The following is an 11,053-nucleotide window of genomic DNA, read 5'->3' as shown; positions in this document are numbered from 1 at the left end:
TACTCGAGGTCGCTGTTGAAGTTGAGAGCCGGATGCGGCAAGGTCGACGGCGGCGAGCAACTTTATTTTTCTCTTTTTAATTAGGGAGAGCATTGGGCTGCCCCAGTGGAGCAGCCTATAGACTCATTGGACGACTTGTGTAGCCTTTTTTTATTGGGTTGGGCCACTTATTTTAACATCTCTCATGTGTTGGACAAATATTGTTCTGAAAACATTTCGGTCCCCTCACCACCGTCTGCCACCGTCTCTTTGCTGAATTCCTGCGGTATTTCGTCTTGCAAAGATTGATACCATGAAGAAGATGTCTCCAAGAGATCTCATTGTAATTCTTAGTTGTAGGAGTTATTTTGTAATTTCTTGGATAACATATCTAAATGGGTGTAACTGTAATGGTTGTGGGTATGAATAAATTTACATGTGTTTCTCAAGAAAGAAGACAAATATTTCAAAAATAAATAGTTCTTGTATTGGAAAAAACATGTTTCCAGATAGGGTGCACAAATTGAAGAAACTATTGTTATGTATAACCTGTTGAATGTGCTTCAGTAGTCATACTCAGTTTTTTGTCCCGATGGCAATTGCAGTTCTAGATACTTCGTTGTATCATTTCACAAAAAAAAAAATGCTCTGGCAGTTCTGAAAGTAAAGTGTTCTACCATTCAAGGTGTGGAACTTATTTGAAAAAATTGGCATCATGAAAAATAAACGAGACAAAATAATCCTATGTAAGCTCATACAATGTCTGCGACAGTAAATGGCCAATTTAAAAAGGAAAAAAATTCACCAACTAATATTAAAGCTTGTATCAGGAAATCCATTCAAACTCAAGACAATCCATAATTTTACTCAGTCCACTAGGTTGCGCACCGGTCGAGGTCTGTGCGTGGGTAATGTCGCATCATTATTGTATTTGCGGTCAGTCCATGATAGCTGAACACTAGAAAGAATTAATTGAACAATTGTGTTTCGGTTGTGCACTGTTGAAGATGACAGCGTTGAAAATTATGGATCAAATGGTTAACGCATGAGGCCCAGGGTTGCAAGCAGTAATATAGCAACAAAAGTTTAGAAGAATAGATTGCAGATTCGTGTGAGATGCAAGCCAGTCCAGTCCGAGCGAGTTAGACTGGCTGACCTCAGATCATACTTAAATTTGAGCAAGCTGAACCAACATGTATAGGAACGATACATGTAGTACATGAACTGGAACTGATAATCCCCATTTTATATTCTTCCTAGGAAAGGTGGTTATATCGGTGTTCCTTTGTACAATAAAAAGTATGGATCAATTTTGTTGTCTAGCTTTGCTTTCCAATTGTAAGAGAATGGTGTTTCTTCGGCCTTTCATTCCCTGGGGTAAACATACATGGTATATCACTACATTCTTTACTTACTTATTTCATGTAGGAACTTAATGGTACTGCCTCCGTTCCTGAAAAGAAGCCGTATATTTTTTTAAAGTTAATAATGTAAAGTTTGACCAAATCTATAGAAAAAACTATCAACTTTTGTAATATTCTATAGATATACAATGAAAATAGATTAAATGAAAAATATAATATGATTAATTTGACACTATAGAGATCGATACTTTTTTATAAGTTTGACTTTTAAATAACTTCTATAGAATGGCAGGGAGTATTAATTAATTGTGCTACTCTGTGGTCAATGAAGGTTTAAAATACATGAGATATTGACACTTGATTCACAAGTGAACAAAGTCATGAATAGTGAAAAGCTTCTCAAACAACTATGCCCAAAGTTCATGATTAGGTCATGGCTTATGTGATAATGCCATCTTATATATCATTTGTCTTCACTCTCAATAAGATATTAGGAGAATGATGGATTTGCTTTATCCCTATAAATGCAAAAGACAGGGTTAAACCCTTTACATTGACTATTACATGGACCCACTGTCATGTGTCATTGAGTACTCTATGTCCTATGGTGCGATGTATGGTGGGTTCATTTTTTTTGCTTTCTTCACATGGTTCGGTGAAGCCTAGAGCAATGCACTCTAAGCCTCTATATAGCTTGGAACATCACATGCATTGTTCAACAATATGGTTTTAAGGGATGGACAATGAGTCGAGAAGAAAAAGAAAGAGTGTATCTAAGATCTGTGGGAATAGGAACATGGAGGAAAACCTAGAGCTCAATGTGTCCTCCAGTATTGGGGGTAAATATTTGCTTTGTGTTTTTCCGATGCCTCCTATTCCTATCGTTCTTAGTACCCCTTCCTATTCCTTCTGACTTGCATAGTTAATTTAGGGGGGAAACCAGAAACTTTAAATGAATAGATTTATATGATGACCTGTTGGGAGTGAGTTGGGAAGAGGAAGAAAAGAGGGTCTGAGAGCATTAGGCATGGGAACATGGAGGAAAGCTAAAACTATTATTTGCCCCTAGGACTAGGTGCTGAGTTTTGTTTCCCATGTTTTCCCGATGCCTCCCATGCCTATTGTTCTCAGATGCTCCTTCCCCTTCTGCTTGGCTTGCGCATTATTTTACCAACCAAATCATTTTCTTAGATGGTGAGGCTTTGAGGGTGAACTCAGTAGAGGAAACCGAATACAATATACAATCAGTAGTCACGTGAACATAGAGAAAAGGATAATTTTATTTTGTTCTAGATTTAGAGGCTGTTATTTATTTTAGTATTTTCCCAGCGTCTCACGTGCCTAATTTTCTATAATCCTCCTTATGGTTTACTTTACTAAAACAAAACAGTGATTATTTAGTTAGTAATTTAGATATTATCAACAAATCGAATTTTAGTCTGTCTAAGTTTTCTTATTGCGAACCAAAGTAATTTGTAGATTTTTCTGCCAATTTAGATCAACTCTAATTTACATTAACCTTACTTAAATTAGTACATGACAAAATAGATCGAGGTAACTCAGTCCAAAATCCGAAGAGAATCTTACATAAACCGTTACCTATTTGGAGTTTTGGACTGTAAGTAGTGCATCAATATGTCATCATCGGTTTTACGATATCTTTGCATCCCCATTAGCATGGAGTGTATCACTGGAAGTTGTCACTGGAAATTTAGCAATTTAATATTCCAGCCATCCAAGCATAAGGCCTAACCAGCTCATATAAGGGAACTGGGAATTTGGTAGTGGGTCTAATTCTTGTTCATTGCAGGTTCCATATAGTGTATGAATCCACCTCAAAGTATGTCAGTGAAATGAATAAAAACCTTTGGACGATTTCCTATCTGAAGACCGCAGTTATTTTTCCTTAACATTTAACTAACATATCGGTCAAAGCCATCATTAGCATCTTCACCATTGGCCTCCACCTACGTGGGATTGTAATTGTATAGGGTACATTCTCAAATAAAGATAGCCACAGGTTAATATACCAAGATAGGAATTGAGGCCTCCAAAAATGGTCTTATCCAGTTCTAAGCTCGGGTCAAAAATTAGATGGGTCATACTTTGAGAAGAAGAAAATTGGTAAAGTTCAGTGGAACTGCGGTAAGATGTAAAATTATAACTAGTTACTAGCTTGGAATTATTTTTAGGTAGACCGACCAGTAAATATTGATTCAGGAACTTTAGTATGAAAGAAATATTATAGATTAATAGCACTCTCACTACAAGTGCATGTATTGCAGATCATGTTTCATTTATCAGCGCATCATATGAGACAATAAGACAACAATAAACCATGTGTTTTTTTCAGAATTATTGGATACCTCCAGCCCTTAAAAGCTTCGATGCATTTACTAATATACAAATGTTGTAAAGTATGTGTTATACCTTCAAAGACATTTATTCTCACACGTATAAAATACAAAAAATCTATAAAAATACAGTCAAAATATGTGGACATCTAAAACATTTAAGAGAACAGGACATATAATTGTGCACTTACTTCATTGCATCATTTGAGGTAGCTAGGCTAGGTCTTAACTCATCTACCTGCCGAGAAGTTGGATGTGTCAAGTATAGACTGCAAGTTGCAAAGCAAGTAAAACCATTAGTTTGGACTCCACACAAGGAACTTCATCAGCTCCTACAGGAACAAAGTGCAGACCAGTTAAGCATACTTGATATATATTTTGCTCCTGTAAAATCCCTAATATTGATGGGTTAAATGGATCATATTGTAAATTTTTAACATTCATGTATTTCGGGGCAGGCCTTTTTTGATTGTGAAATATTATTTGGTTGGCTCTGGTGGTCTTCCATCAAATGCACTATTCTACTTTCCTCCACCTATATCTCATCTCTACTACTTAAAAAGACTAAAGTGGTTTCTTATTCTGCCATCCACGATACGTTTCGTCGTCATACCTTCGTCCGTTCGTCGTCCCACAAACCGTGCCTCCCGAAAAAACGCTTCGTCCATACCATCCCTTCTTCCATCCTCCCCCCTTCCCGCTCGCCGCCGCGCCCATCACTTTTCATCTCCGACCAGCGCCGCCTCTGTCGGCTTCGTTGTCCGAGTTGTACGATGGGCTCCTAGGGACCATCCTCTCGGCGGCGAACGGGGAGAGGGGGAGGATGGAAGAAGGGCGTGTGGATGGCAGCAGCGGCGAAAACCGTGGACGCGACCTAGCAAATCCTCGCGCCTCCACGCAAATTCACCCCTCCGCCCTGACCTGGTCCTCTTCTCCCCTTCCACGTAGACAAAGGGCTCCGATGGAGGACGACTGCAGGTCGCTGAGGCAAAGCACAAATGACAGCCACGACTTTGTGTTGTTTATGGCCACCATCGGCGGCCGCGCTCCGGATCTGGGCAGGGAGGGCCCGAGCATGATTGCCGGGCACTGAGGCAACCGCCGGCGACGGCCATGGCTCCATGTTGTTCATGACCACCATCGGCATCCACGCTCCGGATCTGGGCAGGGAGGGACCGATATGGGGTTGGAGATTTGGGCCCATGGCGTGGCGGCGTGTCCTCTCCCTGGTGCGTTCTCTAATAACTCCCTTCTTGCTTTTCTTCCGCGCTTCTCCTTTCGAGGGCGGTGGGGTTGGGATGGGAGGGATGTAGCCGTGGTTCCAATCAGTTTTGGAGCTTCGCCTGCAGGTGCCCGTATTGGAGTACTGCTGTATTAGACGATAAGACTGCTGGTTGTAGGTTGTGATTCAGTAAGTGTGATCCAGTTTATCTCTGACACTTGCAGATTTCAGGGTTATTAATCTGTGACACTTGCGGATTTCAGGGTTATTAATCCATCAAGAAGACACTAGCTTCCTTAATTTAGTGCAATTTGTTTTGTTGCATCAGAGGTTATCAGATTACTATGATGACATATATGAGAATATCTAGGGCATGGGTAGGTTTAACTCTGGAGACTGTTCTCACGTTATTGTGGTGGTATGATGTATGCTAGGGTGTAGTACCTATTCCTTGTAGATATTGCTATGTATGAACATGGAGATAGCACATTTATGGTGAAATGCCAGAGCAAAGGATTCGACAAACCCTGGGCCAAAAGCTACGAGCCTGTAATAATTCTAGAAAGTAGTACTTCATACCAAGTCATAGTAAATATAGGATTAATGTAGCTCAATTCCTCTGGGTAAGTTACAGATAGTATCACAGGCTGCAGCCACTCTGTTCTTTCATTCTTTCTTAGTGCTGCCACCAGCCTCAGCACTCGATTGACTGTCTATGACCAATGTGATGCGTTCTGGCACCTTGGTTAGTTGGCTGGAAGAACCAAGTACACAAACTGACAATACAATGAACCTATATTTCTTCAAATGCGCTAACATAAAACGTTCATGCACTACCCAGTCAGGTCGAACACATCTCATCGTGCCCAATATGCTCATCTCAACTCAATCATCATCGGAGGAAAAATAGTAGGATAGCTAATCAAGAACTACATAAAATAATTATTTAGATCAATTTCGTAGTTGGTGCCAATTGGATGTATCTCTACTACCTAAAAATAATGAACAATAAATTTGACTACTTGAATATTTTGTGCTTTCTTTCTATGCAGGGTTTCAAAAATTCGAGTACATGAATTCTCTGCAAGCACGATGCATTATGTGGATTTTTATCTTAGGTACATCTTTCTTTACAACAAAGGTAAGCTCAGAGGGATTATGTGTATATATAATCAATTGAACTCACAAGCAAAAAATAAATATTTATTCCAATATAGCTGCACCTCTTGAATTATAAATCTCTGTTTACTCATCAATGCTTGCACATTACCTGCATTTTCCCCTGTTTATTTACAGAGAATACAAATATTAGTTGTTATTGGTGTCATTTATAATCAACAAGAAAGTCTCTTACATATTGTTTACCTTTTTTTTCTTCTAATTATACCGCTCACTGCCTTCTGCTTCTAGGTACACACATATTTCTTCATGGATCCAACTACATGAACATGGAGGTTTGTTGTTAATTTATTTTACTCTTGTGTTCCAGACTTCCATTTCCTTTATAGTTTTTCTTTTAAAATGCTTTTGTGCATGAACTGAAGACTTTATACGTCTAGGTGTTGAATCCGAAACTGAACACCACCCAGTATATGAAGTATCTTCTGGTGAACTATATCAGTCTTTTTCTTGTAAATGTAATGTCCTCGATGTATCTGAATTGCAATATATACGGTGTGTCATATCTTCTTATCACTTACCTTATTAGTTGGGGGACAGAAAACATAGCTATTCCTTTACTGAAAATACACGCTTCCTTTTCTACGCTGTGATTCTTAGGGATCTTTTTTCTCCAAAATGGTTTTAACTTCTTATCTGCATATGGAAAGTAATGTCATTGAGTGTGATCCTGATTCGTTACAGGAAGTTGATCATACAGTCATCATAGTTTACTGAACTGGGCTATGTTCTTGTTGGGAGACATATTGAGGATAAAGAAAAAGGTATATGCTCTTCTCTGTTACCTAAGCCACTTGCAACATTTAGAAATTCACTGAAAATGATTGGAGCTACTCTTGTTTTCACAGTATAGAAAAGGATTGGAGCCTTTTAATTCAGATCTATATGATAATCAACATGTTTACGGAAACGAGTCGCTTCATTTATTTCTGCCAATTTGCAAAAAAAAAAATCATTTGTTTTTGTGTCACTACTTAGTACTCCTAACTAATACGGTAATTTGGCTCCTGATCATCATAATTCAGTTATGTTTTGTACTCTGCTAATTTGCACAAGTGAGTATCGATGCTATGCAGCGTTTTTCACCTCAGTTTAGCATGTGCACAATGATGAACCTTTCAAACTGAGGAATAAGTTTCTCAGCTACATGTTGATCCATGCAGGTAGATCACGATGACGAGCACGGCGAGCTGCGGAGGAACATGGCAAGCTACGACGAAGCACGGCGAGCTGCAGAGAAGCATGGCGAGCTACCGAAGAGCAATGACGTCTCAGATATGTTCGCAAGAGCTCCACAAGTTCCGGGCGGATGGAGGCAGTGACTGGCGGCTGGGGAGGAGGAGCACGGGTGGGTGCGGCACCTGGCCGAGGCAGCGGCGTGCACCTGATCACTTGAGGCGGAGAGGGCTTCAGCGCTGGAGGCGTGCACCTGCCCAGCTCGAGGTGGAGATAGTGGGGTGTTCGCGCAACGTGGGGGTTTCAGCTTTAAATATTGGAAATTAACCATGTGAGCCTAATTTTATTATGATTTAAATATAGGTTGTGTACTGATTGTCACATTTATTTAGCAAATTTTAATTTTAGTGAATTAATTGTATACTCAAAATTTTCTGTACCTGCAGCACTTCGCTCATCTTGGCATTGTGCCAGATTGAAATCACCTCGCCCGAAGTTGCGCCTCAGCTCAACATTGCCACGCCTGAATATTTGCTCCAGCTCGGCAGTGGAAACACAACAGCTGCTCGACGGCACACACTCAGGTAATTGACACAATGCTATGTAGACATTCACGCGTAATTTTGGTCGTGGGCTGGCTTGTGTTCATTTTAGTTGAGGATATCCTGCTGTAGATGCATTGTTGGATTGCACAAACAGGCTAATTGACAATAGAACTCGAATTTTGTGTTGGATTAGTGGGTATTACCGATCCTCATCAAATTTGTTGTTCAACTCATATGCGTTAAAATTTTGTGACTGAATTGGTAATCTAATTTTCTAAGATGTGGCTTTTCTCTATATGTTCAGTACAGTTAATGAAGAAATTTCGACTGTCCTTGAATTGGTGCTTTGCTCTCTGGAATAATTTTCCTAATAGCACGAAACAAATGAGTTGTGTGTTTACTGCTGTGGCCATTTGTTTTAATACCTCTCATGGTACAACATATGCTGATGTCTTAATAGCATGAAACCTCTGAATGTGTTCAAGATACACTGGGTGAAACAAGAAATTGGGGATGAACTCCGCAACAGTAGGAACACATAATGTCAGTTTGCAGATTTTGGTGAGTTCAATGCACATTCTTGGTTATATATTTTAATTAGGCACTGCAGATAGTAACTGAAATGATGCATATGTAGAATGTTGTCAGCACTGGGAGTGGCATCAACATATATTTGGGGAGGCCAATTTGGTCACCTTCTGGTGCTTATAATAATTATGCTAGCTCCGAGACTGACACCAAGCAAAGTCACGCCGTCAACAAACATGATCTGGATGGACCTTTTGTTATTGGTTGTCAAGATTCAAATGCTAATGCCTTACTTCTCTAGAAAATTATTCCTGGAAAAGGAAGTGAAGTTTTAGAGTAAGCATAGCTAAGGAGTTGTGCAGTACATAGGATAGTACCAGGAATAGTACCTTCAAGTTGATTGAGAAACCAGATGTATAGGGCCATAAATATTCTAATAGCGATTGTGTTGTTTGTAATTTAAATATACAACCATTCAAAGGAATGTATTGTGCATGCAAAGGTAGTCTCATGAATTTGTTTATTCAAGCATATTCATTTTATTACAGTTGGGTATTCAGCGTCCTCTGTGTGCTAGAAGTTTGAGATGGAGCTGCACCAAGTTAATACTGATTCAGCCCCCTACATATGCATTTAGCTATCATTCTTATACCCTATCCTCGTGACTTTACATCAGTGTTTTACAGTCAAGTGCGGGGAGGGGGCAGGATTTGAGACAAGTGATGTCCTTGTTGATTATCTTGCAGTTTACTTTTATTAATTATATTCCCTGATATGGTGATGATTTGGTGTCTGCGGCGATAATGTCAGTTTATGGTTGTGGGGTGCGCAACTCAATTTTCTACCAAGCATGGCAGCCTATGAAAGAGCTTCTAAGGTGTGCGGGATGCAAAGTGGATGCCTCCTATGGCGATGAGATAGTTTGCAATGCCGTTGCAAGAATCAGCACATAGGTGCCCCATTTTTGCTTCGAGTTGCTAACATACACCCTTGCACCCATTTAATATGATTGTATTCCTACTTTTCCGCCAAGTTCTTCGTTGATAATATGATAAGTGTTCTTTTGATTGCGTTACAATATCTCTTACTTCAAAGTATCTAGACAAACTTATAATAGGGAAATACTTTTGTAGTTACACATATGGGTGTGGATGTTTCCGTCACTGTCCGTTATGCTTTTAGATTCGGATAAAAAAGATAAGAGAAATGAATCTTTTCATCTATTATGGTGAGCACGAATTTCAAGAAATAAATGGATGGTGACAAAAAAAAACACCCATGCGTGTAAGTACAAAATCCACTCTCATATAATAAGATTGATATTGATTTAATATGTACAATGAAATGTTTGAGGCTAGGAGGATGACGCGGCCGATGAAAGTGACAAGGGATACTCCCACCTCCTTCTTGTATCGGCAAGGGATACGCTGCCCTGTAACGGGTATATCTTCTTGTCCCATCTCCCGCTTGTATCGCCATCAATATATGTTCATATATGTATTGATCTATGGATAATGGTTCAGTGGCACAACACCGTTCCAAGTAACAACGCTCCCTTTTATTCGTGTGTATCCATGTCTTTTTTGCATACCATCCTTCAATTATATTTGTATTTGCGGCAATCATGTTCTGTGAAACAATAATACACCTAAAAGGAGAGGTTGTTGAACTAACAGTTATAACGGCCCACACAGGTGTGAAACTTACCGTGGCAGAGTAAGAAGATCTAGAACTTGAAACCATGTAGATGCACAATAATATTGTTTTGTTATTGCGTTCGATATTATCATGTTGTAGTACATTATAATATCTCTGATTTGTTTTTAATTTTTATGGTAAGCTATGATTTATGTATATCTATTGAGAAATGAAATTTGATAACCCGTAGCAACGCACGGGCATTTATACTAGTTGAAAACAACAATTGAATGCATGATTTCTTTTCCTTTCCACCTTCATTAAATGCACGTTCATTATCAGGGACAAATCTTTCTCTTTCACAGATAAGCATGAGAATAGGTATCCCGATCTTCTACCTACAGTTGGGGAAATCCAACTCGGCTCACGGGTGCATATGAAATCGTTATGTGAAAATGCATTTCAAAATGTCAAAAAATTAAACTAAAATTTTGCATGTATATTTAGACATTCTATGTTCGCACACAAGTTTTCGGGAAAAATAAATTTTTTTGTGTACCGTGTGAAAAAAGATAAATTTTGATGCTCTAAAATGACTATATACAAGATTTTTTTTTGTGTTTTTTATACACGACATATAAAATGTTGTTTTCCCACGAAAACTTGTGTACGAACATAGAATGTGGGGATGTACACCAAAATTTTATTTCAGATTTTTTGAACATTTTTAATTTTTTTAATAATAGGTTCATATGCACCTATCAGCCAAAACACCACCTCCCTACATTTGTCCAACGTTAGCAATAGAGTCCCCATGGCCCACTGATTGACTGGTATGCAGTGGTGCACGATGCAGGTGTTCACTCACCGGATTCTGTTTAGCCTACTCTAGAGCACTTCATAAGAGGACATAAGGGATCATCACCTTCTTAAACTACAAATTTTGAACCATAGGCCTTCAACGTGAGTTAGGAAGAGGAACAATTAGGTACTCTAAGAGTAGTGGTAGTGGGAACATGGAGGAACTCCTAAGCTATCCATCCACACCACCAGAACCAGAGGTGGTCT

General features: G+C 39.1%; 1 long non-coding RNA gene across 2 annotated transcripts; it reads left to right on the top strand.

Moving 5' to 3' along the window:
- Window positions 1–4,510: 4,510 nt before the first annotated feature.
- LOC124678710 lies at window positions 4,511–7,498 on the top strand. 2 transcript variants are annotated; one of them, XR_006994608.1, is made up of 5 exons: window positions 4,511–4,926; window positions 5,972–6,060; window positions 6,330–6,373; window positions 6,783–6,862; window positions 7,262–7,498. It is a non-coding gene; the product is annotated as an uncharacterized LOC124678710 (long non-coding RNA). The 2 variants fall into 2 exon arrangements; XR_006994607.1 differs by lacking the exon at window positions 4,511–4,926 and having other exon boundaries at window positions 4,949–6,060.
- Window positions 7,499–11,053: the final 3,555 nt, after the last annotated feature.

The sequence above is a fragment of the Lolium rigidum genome, chromosome 7 (genome assembly GCF_022539505.1).
Source record: "Lolium rigidum isolate FL_2022 chromosome 7, APGP_CSIRO_Lrig_0.1, whole genome shotgun sequence".
NCBI lineage: Eukaryota > Viridiplantae > Streptophyta > Magnoliopsida > Poales > Poaceae > Lolium > Lolium rigidum.
The sequence above is the reverse complement of the archived record's forward strand: the minus strand, read 5'-3'. Positions and strand labels throughout refer to the sequence as shown.